A 14,470-nucleotide genomic window follows, 5' to 3' on the forward strand; every position below is an offset into this window, starting at 1 on the left:
TGTTCTCCATTTTGTCGGCGGTCCTGTTGTGTGTGCTTCCTGCACAGAGGAGTCGGATGGTTACGATTCATATGAACAACCCCCCCCATCCCAACAGTTGATGTCCTGACCTTCCTGAGAAGGTACGTCCAGGTTGAGGGAGAAAGCACCGATGTGGTCAACCCTTTCGGGATCTGGACCAGCAAATGGCAGGTCAGGATAACTCTGAGGGTCGACGCCAGTGGGAACATTCTCTACACATCCTCCAGCTTTGCGATTGGAGAGAGCAGAGGGTACCTGACGTACGCAGGGCAGCCGAAAGTGTGCCAAACCTGTGAGAGGTCAGGCCACATGGCGGCAGACTATAAGGTCACCATTTGTCGGAACTGCAAGAAGGAGGGTCACCCGATCAAGGAATGTAAAGAAGCCAAGAACTGCAATCTATGCGGAGAGGCGGACCACGTGTACAAAGCCTGCCCAAGACATGGGGCCACCACCTGTGCACAGATGGATGGAGGTGGCAATGCAAGCCATGGACCGCAAAAGGCCAGCAAGGTACCACAAACCAGCAGGGGAACGGTGTCTGGGGGCACCCAGAAGGATGGAGCGTAGCAGACGGCAGCCAGCATGCTCCCACAGGACAGACAGAGGAAATGAGGAGGAGCAAACCAAGGAGGCAGAGGACTGGATTCTTGTAAAAACCAGGAAGAGGAAACCTGGCCAGGCCCCCAAAGCCACTCAGCAAAGGGGGAAACGACACCTGCATGAGGAGGATACAGCCAGCTCTTCAGATGGTGAGGACGGGCATAAGGAGGGTCATCATCAGAGGAAGAGACAGAGTGCTGCAGGGAGAAAGGAGGGCAGAACCCCCCAAACAGGAAATGACGAACCCTCTGAGGGGGTTGGTAAAGACCACCCCCCACCTGGTGAGAACCAGGAGGTACCCACCGCCCCACAGCTCCAGGTAACTGGGAGCAGCGATCCTAGGACTATCCCGCTGTCAGACAGAGAACGGGACTGTGCGAACCCTGGTCCCGACCCGAAGACACCGGAGCCGGACTGCTACTTCAGCCCTGCGAGTGTCCAGCAGTTCGTGTTCACCACAGGAATGCAGATAGCTACTCCAGAAAGGCTGGACCAGCAGCAAATGGACACTGGTAACCTCATAAACTGTTAAAATAGGGATAAAAATTGCCAATATTAATGTGCGTAGCATTAAATCTGCTACGCGATGTGTCTCTACACTGGCCTTCCCGGCCAACGTTAAAGCCAATGTTCTGTTTCTGCAGGAGTGTGGGATACCGCACCTCAGCAGCTACAGGAGATGGTCGAGCTTGTGGGCCCATGGGCTGTCAGTTTGGTCGGGGGGAAACAATAGCCGCACTTCCAGCCTGGGTATCCTGTTGCGAGGCGGCAACTTCACGATCTCTGAGGTTAAGGCCTCATCACTTATATCATGCACAGAAACGCTCCCCTGAGACTGATTAATGTGTATGCCCCAACAGGTAAGAGTGAACGGTTGGCCGTCCTGCAGCAGCTTCCACTGTTGCTGGCTACGTCCAGGCCGGTCATTCTGGCCGGAGACTTCAACTGTATCATTGATGCAGATGGACGATCCGGTGGGGGCGACAATAAACTGGACGCCACGTCCAGAGTCCTGATGGAAACGGTCAAAGTAGTTGGACCATTCCGTATCACCTGTCCTTCGTAGAGAAATTTATGAAGAAAAACACCTTTGACCACAAGTCCATCAGGAAGTGGTCAGCACGTAGTGTCCTTGAGACCCTTCGGGAAAAGGAGAGGGCGGATCCTATCGAGCGGTTCCCTGGGCAGACTGTCAAAGTTATTTTGCAGAATGCCTCATCGCCAGAACTTTCCAACAAGCTTGGCTGGTGGTGAGAAGGGCTCTGCCTGTGAGATCCTTTATGTATGCCCGGACTCTCTGCCGCACTGCACGCTGCCCTCGAAGCGGCTGCGGGGGGGGGGGGGGGGGGAAATGAGACTGTCACACACCTCCTTCTGGAATGTGCCTAAGCAAAGGAAGTCTGGAGACGAATGCAGTGGTGTTTGTCAAGGTTCGTCCCGAGCAGGTCTGTGATGCGGGACTCCATGCTGTATGGTCTGTTCCCCGGGACGCACACCGAGACGAACATCAACTGTGCCTGGAGGATCATCAACTCGGTAAAGAACACTCTTTGGTCTGTCCAAAACCTGTTGATCTTCCAGCTGAAGGAGCTGACCCCGACTGAGTGTTGCGGACTGGCACATTCCAAGATCCAGGACTACGTGTTGAGGGACGCGCTGAAGTTTGGTGCAGCTGCCGCCAAGGCGCAGTGGGGAAAGACCACCGTGTAACATCTGCCTGCCTAAGAACAGGGGGCCCACTCAGTAAGTGGGCTCCACTGATGCCTCAGCTAAACATATGGATGGTCAATGTACAGACTTGTATATATGAATGATTACTCGATCTCTGTATGCAAAGAAATGGAATGTTTATGTATGTATAGCATGACCAATAGTACAGTTCATCTAAATATTTATGAATAAAGTATATTTTTGAAATTAAAAAAAATTACCTTTTTAAGCCTCTAACCTGTAAGGGTAGTACACAGACCAGGAATGAAAGGCAACAGGCAGCTGGATTTAATCTAATATAAAGTATTCTCCAAAGTTTAATTTAAAGAGGTAAACCATGGGAGGAGAGCTCAAACTCTTGGCTTGCTCCTTTTGCTCCATGTGGCACGCTGGGGACAGTTCCGGCCCCGGGTCAGCAAGTGTGCTGGAAGCGTCTCCAGCTACAGCTCCTCACGCTCGAGTTTCAGAACTAGAGCAGGAGCTGGGCACACTATAGAGCATCTACGAGGCAGAGATTATCATGGATAGATTAGATTAGATTACTTACAGTGTGGAAACAGGCCCTTCGGCCCAACAAGTCCACACCGACCCGCAACCCATCCAGACCCATTCCCCTACATTTACCCCTTCGCCTAACACTAAGGGCAATTTAGCATGGCCAATTCACCTAACCTGCACATTTTTGGACCGTGGGACGAAACCGGAGCACCCGGAGGAAACCCATGCAGACATGGGGAGAATGTGCAAACTCCACACAGACAGTCGCCTGAGGCAACTCTATTGCATGCATAGAGAGGTCACACCACAGACTCAGATTCTGCATGGCAGGAAGGGAATAGGTGACCAACAGATAGAGCAAGAGAGATAGGCAGGTAGTGCAGGAATCTCCTGTGGCTATTCCCTGCAGTTTTGGATACTGTTGAGGGGAATGACCTCTCAGGGAAAAGCAGCAGCAGTCAAACTTGTTGCACCACAGTTGGTTCTGCTGCAGAGGGGAGGGGTAAAGAGTGTGCCAAGGCAATAGTTATAAGGGACTCAATTGTAAGGGAATACATAGACATTCCTGTGGCCGCAAAGAAACTCCAAGATATTATATTGCCTCCCTGGTACTAGGGTCAAGGATGTCTCAGACCGGTTACAGGATATTCTGGTGGGGGAGGGTGAATAGCCAGTGGTCACAAGCATTGGTGCAAACAACACAGGGACAAAAAATGGAATGAGGCTCTAAAAGCAGAATACAGGGAGCTAGGAAGAAAGTTCAGAAATTGGACCTCAAAAATAGTGATCTTGGGATTACAACTGGTGCCACATAGAAGTTAGAGTAGAAATTACAGGATATATTGAATTAATATATGGCTGAAAAAAGTGTCAGGGGAGGGTTTCAGAAGGGACCTGTACAAATTGGACAGATTACACCTGGGCAGGACTGGGACTTATGTCCTTGGGGGAGTGTTTGCCAGAGCGATTGGGGAGGGTTTAAACTAACATGCCAGGGGGATGGGAACCTATTTAAGGAGTCAGAGAAGGAGGGAGCAAGGACAAAAACAAACAAGGTAGAAAAGGGAATAGGAAAAGTGACCGGCGGAGAAACCAAGGACAAAATTCAAACAGGGCTATTGAAAAAAATATTGGGAGCGAGACAAACATGTTAAAAAGACAAGCTTAAAGGCTTTGTGCCTTAATGTGCTGAGCATTTGCAATAAAGTGGATGAACTAATCACGCAGATATATGTAAACGGATACGATATAATTGGGATTAGAGACATGACTGCAGTGTGACCAGGGATAGGAACAGAATATCCCAGGTTATTCAGTATTTAGGATGGACAGGCAAAAAGGAAAAGATGGTGGTGTGGAAATTAACACAATAGTGAGAAAGGATATAAGCTCTGACAATGTCAGATCTGTCTGGGTAGAGCTGGAAATACGAATGGGCAAAAAACATTAGTGGGTGTCATACAGAGACCTCCAAACTGCAGTGGTGATGTTGAGGATGGCACTAAACAGGAAATTAGAGATGCATATGATAAGGAAATATCAGCGATCATGGGTGATTTTAGTCGGCACAGAGACTGGGTAAATCAAATTAGCCACAATACCGCAGAGGAGGAATTTCTGGAGTGCATACGCGATGATTTTCTTGACCAATATGTGGAGGGAGCATCTTAGACAGGGTACTGTGTAATGAGAAGGGAATCATTGCCAATCGAGCTGCGTGAGACCCCTTGGGGATGAGTGACCATGACATGATAGAATGCTTTATCAAAATGGAGATTGAGGTAGTTGATTTGGAGACAGGGTGCTGAATCTTAATAAAGGAAATTATGAAGATATGAAGCATGAGCTAGCCTTGATAGATTGGGAGAGTTACTTAAAGGAATGACAGTGGGTAGGCAATGGCAAACATTCAAAGAACGCATGGGGGAACTGTAACAACTGTTTATTCCTGTCTGGCACAAAAGCAAAATGGGTAAGAGGACCAATCCATGGCTTACAAAGGAAATTATAGAAATAGTATCCAATCCAAGGAAGAAGCATACAAATATGCCAAGAAAAATAATAGGTCTGAGGATTAGGAGCATTTTAGAATTCAGGAAAGAAGGACCAAGGAATTGGTTAAGAAGGGGAAAATATCGTGCAAAAGTAAGCTTGCAAAAAACAAAGACTGACACTGAGAGTTTCCTAGAGGTATGTGAAGAGAAACAGATTGTGAAGATAAATGTAGGTCCCTTGCAGACAGAAACGGGGGAATGTATAATAGGGGACAAAAAATGGCTGAGCAACTGAATACATATTTCAGTTCTGTCTTCACAAAAGAGGACACAAATCTGATACCAGGAATGTTGGAGAATGCATGACTTGGCGAGAGGGAAGAACTGAGGGTAATCAAATGGTGCTGGAAAAATTGAGGATATTGAAGGCAGATAAATCCCAGGGCCTGATAATTTACATCCTAGAGTATTTAAGGAAGTGGCTCTAGAAATAGTGGATGCATTGGTGGTCATCTTCTTGGACTCTATAGGCTCTGGTACAATCCCTGTAGATTGGAATGTAGGTAATGTCACTCCAATATTCAAAAAGGGAGGCAGAGAGAAACCAGGGAATTATAGACCAGTAAGTTTAACATCAGTGGTGGGGAAAATTCCCGAATCCGTTTTTAAGAACTTTATAGCAGAGCATTTATAAAGCAGTGGCAGGGTCAGACAGAGTCTGCATGGATTTAACAAGAGGAAATACTGTTTGATAAATCTGTTGGAATTCTATGAAGATGTAACTAATAGAGTTGACAAGGGGAAAGCCAGTCGATGTTGTATACCTACTCCTAGAAAGCATTTGACAAAGTCCCGCATAAGAGATTATTGTGCAACATTAAAGCAGATGCAATTGGGGCAAGTGTATTGAGATGGATAGAAAACTGATTGGCAGAGAGGAACCAAATAGTAGGAATTAATAGATCCTTTTCAAATCGGCAGGCTGTAACTAGTGAGGTGCCACAAGGATCTGTTCTGGGACCTAAGCTATTCAAAATATATATTAACGATTTGGATGAGGAAAACAAATGTAACATCTCAAAGTTTGCAGATGATACCAAGTTGGATGGGAGGGTGAACTGTGACAAGGATGCAGAGATCCTTCAGCATGATCTGGATAGGTTGGGTGAGTGAGCAAATCAAGGGCAGATGCAGTATAATTTGAATAAATGTGAAGTTATTCACTTTGGAGGCAAAAAACAAGGCAGCAGATTACTACCTGAATGGCTGTAAATAGGGAAAGATGAGTGTGTGCAGTGGGACCTGGTGTCCTTGTGCACTAGTTGCTGAAGGTAAACATGCAGGTGCAGCAGGCAGTAAAGGCGGCAAATGGTATGTTGGCCTTCATTGCAAGAGTTTTCAAGTACAGGAGTAGGGATGTGTTGTTGCAATTATCCAGGGCCTTGATGAGGCCACACCTAGCATATTGTGTGCAGCTTTGATCTCCTTTCCTGAGGAAGGATGTTCTTGCTCCTAAGGGATTGCAGCGAAGGTTTACCAGGCTGATTCCGGTGATGGCAGGATTGACGTATAAGGAGAGATTGACTAGGTTACGATTGTTTTTGCTGGAGTTCAGATGAATGAGTGGGAATCTCACAGAGACTTAAAATTCTAACAGGACTACACAGGGTAGATGCAGGAAGGATGTTCCTGACACTGGGTGTATCCAGAACCAGGGGTCACAATCTGAGGATTCAGGGTAGACCATTTAGGATGGAGATGAGGAGTCATTTCTTCACCCAAAGAATGGTGAGCATGTGGAATTCATTACCACAGGAAGTAGAAGATGCTAAAACATTGTATGTATTCAAGAGGTGACTAGATGTAACAATTGGTGCAAATGGGATCATAGGTTATGGTGAGAAAGCAGGATTAAGTTATTGAGTTGAATGATCAGTTATGATTATGATGAATGATAGAGCAGGCTCAAAGGGCCAAATGGCCTCCTCCTGCAACTACCTTCTATGTGTCTATGTTTTTTGAGTAAATAAAGGAACACGCAAACACACCAAAATAATGGAATTCAAACAGAAACTGAGAAATAGTATTACACGACCATTCAGTTAAGGTCTTAGAACTAAATGAAAGCACTCACTGCAAAATAAAGGTGAAAAGCTGTAATCTGTATAAAACTTGAAAACATTCTGTAATTCAGCAGAGTAAATTTTGACCCCTGTCTTGAAGTTTCTCTCCATACATGCATATGAAATAAATAATCATTATCTGTTCTCCTGGAGTCCTCTTATCAATTTTTTTCAATTTCCAAGTTTGTATGGTTGTGTCATAGGGATAATGAAGGTCACCAAGAGTCAGACTGAGCGAACTACCACTGATAAGCAACATAAATATTAAGGCTACAACAATCTTGCACATGGCAGAAAGAAGGAAAGGAAACCAGTCATTGGTCATGAAGGATGAACATCATGATGTAGACGTGGGTGTACAGCAGACTTTCATCCAACACGTGAGCAGCCCAAAAGGGTCGGAAGGATTGCTCCACTAAATCAAGATTTCAATTGAAAAACAAACTTCTCATTCCTGATACTTCTTCACAAATCGGTACTACCACGCTCGACGCTTGATCAATTTAACCAAGCAACCAAATTACGTTAATGAGGTTGAGGAGGAGGATGAGAAGAAGAGAGGATGCCCATTGCCAATAGAACCAGCAATATAAGTACCAGGTGTTTGAAACCAAAGCTGACTAAGCAGCACCTCAAGACTGGAATCAAGTTCTTCAGTGCATCAAAGGGTAAACTAAGAGATGGTACACCAAAATCACTGCGGCTAGCCACAGATGAACGGAAGGCCATATCAGTAATATCTTCACATGACTAGGAACACCACCATCTATATATGGTAGAAAGGCAGGAGACTGGCATGAGCTAATATAACTAATGCAGGCATAATGGACCAAATGGCCTGCAACAATTCTGTAATTCTGGCTTTCATTACGTTAGTGGTGCTTATTGTGCAACTGGGAATAGCAGATTGGAGACTTTCTCACTAGATGGCTATAGATATGCTCTCCTGCCAGCTCAATGCTTGCTCTCCAAGGGGGTCAGGTTTTCTTTTATTTATTCATTCTGTGGGATGTGGACACCACTGGCTGGTCAGTATTTATTGCCCATCCCTAGGTGCCCTTGAGAAGGTGGTGGTGGGCTGCCTTTTTGAACCGCTGCAGGTGGACCCACAATGCCATTAACGGCGAAATTCCAGGATTTTAACCAAGCAATAGTGAAGGAATGGCAATATATTTCCAAGTCAGGAACGTGAAGGTAGTGGTTATTCCATATATCTTCTGCTCTCGTCCCTCTAGATGAAAGCAGTTGTGGGTTTGGAAGATGTTGTCTGAGAATCTTTGGTAAATGTCTGCAGTGAATCTTATAGATATTACACATTGCTACTGAGTGTCGGTGGTGGAGGGACTGGATGCTTGTGGATGGAGTGCAAATCAAGTGGCTGCTTTGTTCTGGATGGTGTCAAGCTTCTTGAGTGTTGTTGGAGCTTCACTCATCCAGGCAATTGGGGAATATTCCATCACACAACTGACTGTGCCTTGTAGATGGTAGACAGAAATGAGACTGGAAGAACACAGCAAGCCAGGCAGCATCAGGAGGTGGAGAAGTTGATGATTCGGGTGTAACCCTCCTTCAGGACAGGATGGTGGACAGGCTTTCAGGAGTCAGGAAGTGATTTATTTGCCCCAGTATTCTTCGCCTCTGACCTGCTCTTGTAGCCACTGCATATATGTGGTCAGTCCAGTTGAGTTTCTGATCAATGATTATCTCAGGATGTTGGTAGTGGGGGGATTCAGTGATGGTAACACCAACGAATTTCAAGGGGTTGGTGGTTAGATTGTCTCTTGTTGGCAATGGTCATAGCCTGGCATTTGTGTGGCATGAATGTTACTTGCCACTGGTTATCTCAACCCTGGATATTGTCCAGACCTTGTTCCATTTGGACATAAACCGCTTCAGTCTCTAAGGAGTCGCAAATGATGTCAAACATTGTGCTATCATTGGCGAACATCTCTACTTCTGATGTTATGATTGAGGGAAAGACATTGATGAAGCAGCTGAAGATGGCTGGGCCTAGGATGAGGAACTCTTGAAGAGATGTGCTGGAGCTGAGATGACTGACCTCCAACAACCACAACCATCTTCTTATGTGTCAGATATGACTCTAACCACCAGAGAGTTTTGCCCCGATACCCATTGATTCCAGTTTTGCTAAGGCTGCGTGAAGCCACACTCAGTGGAATGCTGCTTTGATATCAAGGGCTACCACTCTCACCTCACCTCTGGAATTCAGCTCTTTTGTCCATATTTGAACCAAAGCTCCTGACCTGAGTGGCCCTGGAGGAATCCAAACAGGGTGTCACTGAATGGGTTATTGCTGAGCAGGTGCTGCTTGATAGCACTGTTGGTGACAGGTGTCATTTTACTGATGGTTGACAGTGGCCTGATGGGACTGTAATTCATCGGGTTGGATTTGTCTTGTTTCTTACATACAGAACATACTTGGGCAATTTTTTACATTGTTGGGTAGATACCAATGTTGTAACTGTACTAGAACAGCTTGGCTAGGGGAGTGACAAGTTCTGAAGCACAAGTCTTCAGTACTATTGCCAGAATGTTGTCAGGTCCCATAGCCTTTGCAGAATCCAGTGAATCCAACCAATTCTTGATATCATGTGGAGTGAATTGCATTGGCTGAAGACTGGTATCTGTAATGCTGGGGACCACTAGAGGAGGTCGAGATGGATCATCCACTCAGCACTTCTGGCTGAAGATTGCTGGGAAAGCTTCAGCCTTATCTTTTGCACTATCTGCTGGGCTCTTCCATCATTGACGATGGGGATATTTGTGGAGCCTCCTCCTCCAGTGAGCTGTTTAATCGCCCATCACTATTCATGATAGTCACAGGTGAGGTGCCAGAAGACTGTAGGTTGGCTAACATGGTGCCACCATTTAAGAAAGCTGGTAAGGAAAAGCCAGGGAACTATAGATCGCTGAGCCTGACGGCACTGGTGAGGACGTTGTTGGAGGGAATGCAGAAAGACAGGATTTCCATGTATTTGGAAAGGCAAGGACTGATTAGGTATAGTCAGCATGGCTTTGTGCATGGGAAATCATGTCTCACAAACTCGATTGAGTTTTTTGAAGAAGTAACAAAAAGGATTGATGAGAGCAGAGTGGTGGATGTGATCTATATGGACTTCAGTAAGACGTTCAGCAAAGTTCCCCATGGGAGATTGGTTAGCAAGGTTAGATCCTATGGAATACAGGGAGAACGAGCCATTTGGATACAGAACTGGCTCAAAGGTAGAGGACAGAGGGTGGCGGTGGAAGATTGTTTTTCAGATTGGACGGCTGTGACCAGTGGAGTGCCACAAGGATCGATGCTGGGTCCACTACTTTTTGTCTTTTATATAAATTATTTGGATGTAAGTTTAAGAGGTATAGTTAGTAAGTTTGCAGATGACACCAAAATTGGAGGTAGTGGGTTTTGGGAAGATTTGTAGCTCGGGCTGAGGTTCTGGATGTAGGTTAGCTCACTGAGCTGGAAGGTTCATTTTCTGATGTTTCGTCACCATACTAGGTAACATCTGCAGTGACAAAGCACTACTGATGTTTCCTGATTTCTATTCATGTGTTTTGGTTTCCTTGGATTGGCGATGTCATTTCCTGTTTTTTTTTCTGGGGTGGTAAATGGGCTCCAAGTCAATGTGCTTGTTGATAGAGTTCCGGTTGGAATGCCATGCTTCTAGGAATTCTCATGCGTGTCTCGAGTTGGCTTGTCCTAGGATGGATGTGTTGCCCCAGTCAAAGTACTGTCCTTCCTCACCCGTACGTAAGGATACTAGTGAGAGTGGGTCATGTCTTTTTGTGGCTGGTTGATGTTCATGTATCCTGGTAGCTAGTTTCCTGCTTGTTTGTCCAATGTAGTGATTGTTACAGTTCTTGCAAGGTATTTTGTAAATGACGTAAATTTTGCTTGTTGTGTGTGGAAATGCCATAGGAAATGACATCACCACAGGAAATGATATCACCAACCCAAGGGAATCCAAACATATAAATAGAAAGCAGGAAACATCAGCAGTGCTTCGTCCAGGGGCTCACTGATGATGTTACCTAGTATGGTGATGAACATCTGAAAATGAACCTTCCAGCTCAGCGAGCAAACCTGCATCCAAAACTTGGAGGTGTTGTGGACAGCACCTCAGATTACAATGGGATGTTGATCAGATGGGCCAAATGGGCTGAGGAGTGGCAGATGGCATTTAATTTAGATAAATGCGAGGTGCTGCATTTTGGGATAGCAAACCTTAACAGTACTTATACACTTAATGGTAATGTCCTAGGGAGTGTTGCTGAACAAAGAGACCTTGGAGTGCAAGTTCATAGCTCCTTGAAAGTAGAGTCGCAGGTAGATGGGATAGTGAAAGCGGCATCAATGTGGACTTCACCAGTTCCTCATTTCCTCTCCCCCTACCTTACCCCAGTTCCAACCTTCCAGCTCTGTACTGTCCTCATGACCTGTCCTACCTGCCAATCTCCCTTCCCACCTATTAGCTCCACCATCCCCTCTGACCTATCACCTCCATCCCCACCCCCATTCACCTATTTTACTCTTTGCTACCTTCTCCATAACACCCCCCCCCCCCCATTTATCTCTCCACCCTGGAGGCTTCCTGCCTCTATTCCTGATGAAGGGCTTTTGCCCGAAACATCAATTTTCCTGCTCCTCAAATGCTGCCAGACCTGCTGTGCTTCTACAGCACCACTCTGACCTAAACACTAGTGAAAGCGGCATTTAGTATGCTTTCCTTTATTGGCCCAAGTATTGAGTACAGCAGTCAGGAGGTCATGTTGCAGCTGTACACAACATTGGTTAGGCCACTTTTGGAATATTACATGCAATTCTGGTCTCCTTCCAACCGGAAGGATGTTGTGAAACTGAAAGGGTTCAGGAAAGATTTACAAGGAAGTTGCCAGGGCTGAAGGATTTGAGCTACAGGAAGAGGCAAGGGTTGTTTTCCCTGGAGTGTTGGAGGCTGAGGGGTGACCATATAGAGGCTTATAAAATCATGAGGGACATGGATAGGGTAAATAGACAAGGTCTTTTCCCTGGGGTGATGGTGTCCAGAACTAGAGGGAAAGATATAAAAGAGACCTAAGGGGTAACTTTTTCACACAGAGGGTGGTGCATGTGTGGAATGGGCTGCCAGAGGATGTGGTGGAGGCTAGTACAATTGCAACATTTAAAAGGCATCTGGATGGGTATGTGAATAGGAAGGGTTTGGAGGGATATGGGTCAGTTGCTGGCAGGTGGGACTAGATTGAGTTCAGATATCTGGTCGGCGTGAACGAGTTGGACCAAAGGGTTTTCCATGCTGTACATCTCTATGACTCTATGACGTGTGTACCAAACAGCAAAACCAGCAAGTGATAGACAGAGCTTAGCAATTTCATGACCAAAACATTATTTGTGCCACATCCAGTCGTGAATGTAGGTGGACACATAAACAACTCGCTGGAGGACAAGGCTCTACAAATATCCCCATCCTCAGTGATGTGCATATCAGTGCAAAAGATAAGGCCAAAGCAATGGCAGCAAGCTACCATTCCTGAAGAAGGGCTTATGCCCGAAACGTCGATTCTCCTGTTCCCTGGATGCTGCCTGACCTGCTGCGCTTTTCCAGCAACACATTTCCAGCTCTGATCTCCAGCATCTGCAGACCTCACTTTCTCCGGCAGCAAGCTACAGCCAGACATGCTAAGTGGCTGATCCATCTTGCCTGCCTCTTCTGGACCCTGCATCATAGATAATAGTCAGCCAATTTGACTCACTCCATGTAATATAAGAAATGGCTGGAGGCACTGGATACAGCAAAAGCTATGGACCCTGACAACATTCTGGCAATAGCACTGGAGACTTGTGCTCCAGATTGTGCCGGTCCCCTAGCCAAGCTGTTCTAGTGCAGTCACAACATTGGCATCTATCAACAATGTGAAAAATTGCCAAGGTATGTCCTATACATAAAAAACAGGACAAATCCAAACTGCCCAATTACCACCCCTTCAGTCCACGCTATATCATCAGTAAAGTGATGGAAGGCTCAATCAATTGTGCTACCAAGTAGCACCTGCTCAGCGACGCCCAGCTTGGGTTCTGCCAGAGCCACCCTGCTCCTGACCTCATTACAACTTTGGTTCAAACATTGACAAAAAAGCTGTATTCCAGAGGTGTGCTGAGAGTAACAGATCTTGACATCAAGGCTGCATTTGACTGAGTGTAGCATCAAGGAGCCCTTGTAAAACTGGAATCAATGGGTATCGGGAGAAAGCTCTCTGCTGCTTGGAGTCATACCTGGCACATAGGAAGATGGTCGTGGTTGCTGGAGGTTAGTCATCTCAGCTCCAGGACATCTCTGCAGGAATTACTCAGGGTAGTGTCCTAGATTAGATTACATTACATTACATTACAGTGTGGAAACAGGCCCTTCGGCCCAACAAGTCCACACCGACCCGCCAAAGCGCAACCCACCCATACCCCTACATTTACCCTTTACCTAACACTCCAGGCAATTTAGCATGGCCAATTCACCTGACCTGCACATCTTTGGACTGTGGGAGGAAACCGGAGAACCTGGAGGAAACCCACGCAGACACGGGGAGAATGTGCAAACTCCACACAGTCAGTCGCCTGTGTCGGGAATTGAACTCTGGTCTCTGGCGCTGTGAGGCAGCAGTGCTAACCACTGTGCCACCGTGCCGCCCACAACCACTGTGCCACCGTGCCGCCTAGGCCCAATCATCTTCAGCTGCTTCATCAATGTCCTTCCCTTCATCATAAGTTCAGAAGTGGGAATGTTCACCGATGATTGCACAATGTTCTGCATCATTCGCGACTCTCAGATACTGAAGCAGTCCATGTTCAAATGCAACAAGATTTGAACAATATCCAGGTTCAGGTTGACAAGTAACATTCAAGTCACACAAATGCCAGACAATTTACATCTTCAATAAGAGACGATCTCACCACCATCCATTGACATTTAATGGCGTTACCATCACTAAATCTCTCACTATCAACATCTGGTGGAAGTTATTAACCAGAAACTCAACTGGACTTTCCATTTCAATACCGTAGCTATCAAAGTCTAGGAATACTGTGGCAAGTAACTGCCCAAAGCCTAACCACAAGGGATAAGTCAGGAATGTGATGGAATATTTATCACTTACCTGGGTGGCTGCAGCTCCAACACCACTCAGATAGCTTGATATTGTACAGGACAAAGCAGCCTGTTTAACTGGCACCACATCTACAGGCATCCACTCCCTCATCACCAATGCTCAGTAACAGCAGTGTATATTCTCTTCAATAGGCACTGCAGAAATTCACCAAGGTTCTTCGACAGCTACTTCTATCTAGAAGTACAATGGTAGCAGATGCATTCGGAACACCATCACCTGCAAGTTCCCCTCCAAGTCAGTCACCATCTTGACTTGGAAATATATCACTATTCCTTCATGGCCACTAATTCAAAATCCTGAAATTCCCTTCCTAAGGGGACAATCTGCAGCACATGGACAGAA

General features: G+C 46.1%; 1 protein-coding gene across 1 annotated transcript in view; it reads right to left on the bottom strand.

The window, feature by feature from the left end:
* Nucleotides 1-14,470, bottom strand: part of LOC122563207 (probable E3 SUMO-protein ligase RNF212) — a 109,947-nt gene that overhangs the window by 56,692 nt on the left and 38,785 nt on the right. The gene's annotated exons all lie outside the window — the stretch shown is intronic.

This window comes from Chiloscyllium plagiosum, chromosome 1 (assembly GCF_004010195.1).
Source record: "Chiloscyllium plagiosum isolate BGI_BamShark_2017 chromosome 1, ASM401019v2, whole genome shotgun sequence".
NCBI lineage: Eukaryota > Metazoa > Chordata > Chondrichthyes > Orectolobiformes > Hemiscylliidae > Chiloscyllium > Chiloscyllium plagiosum.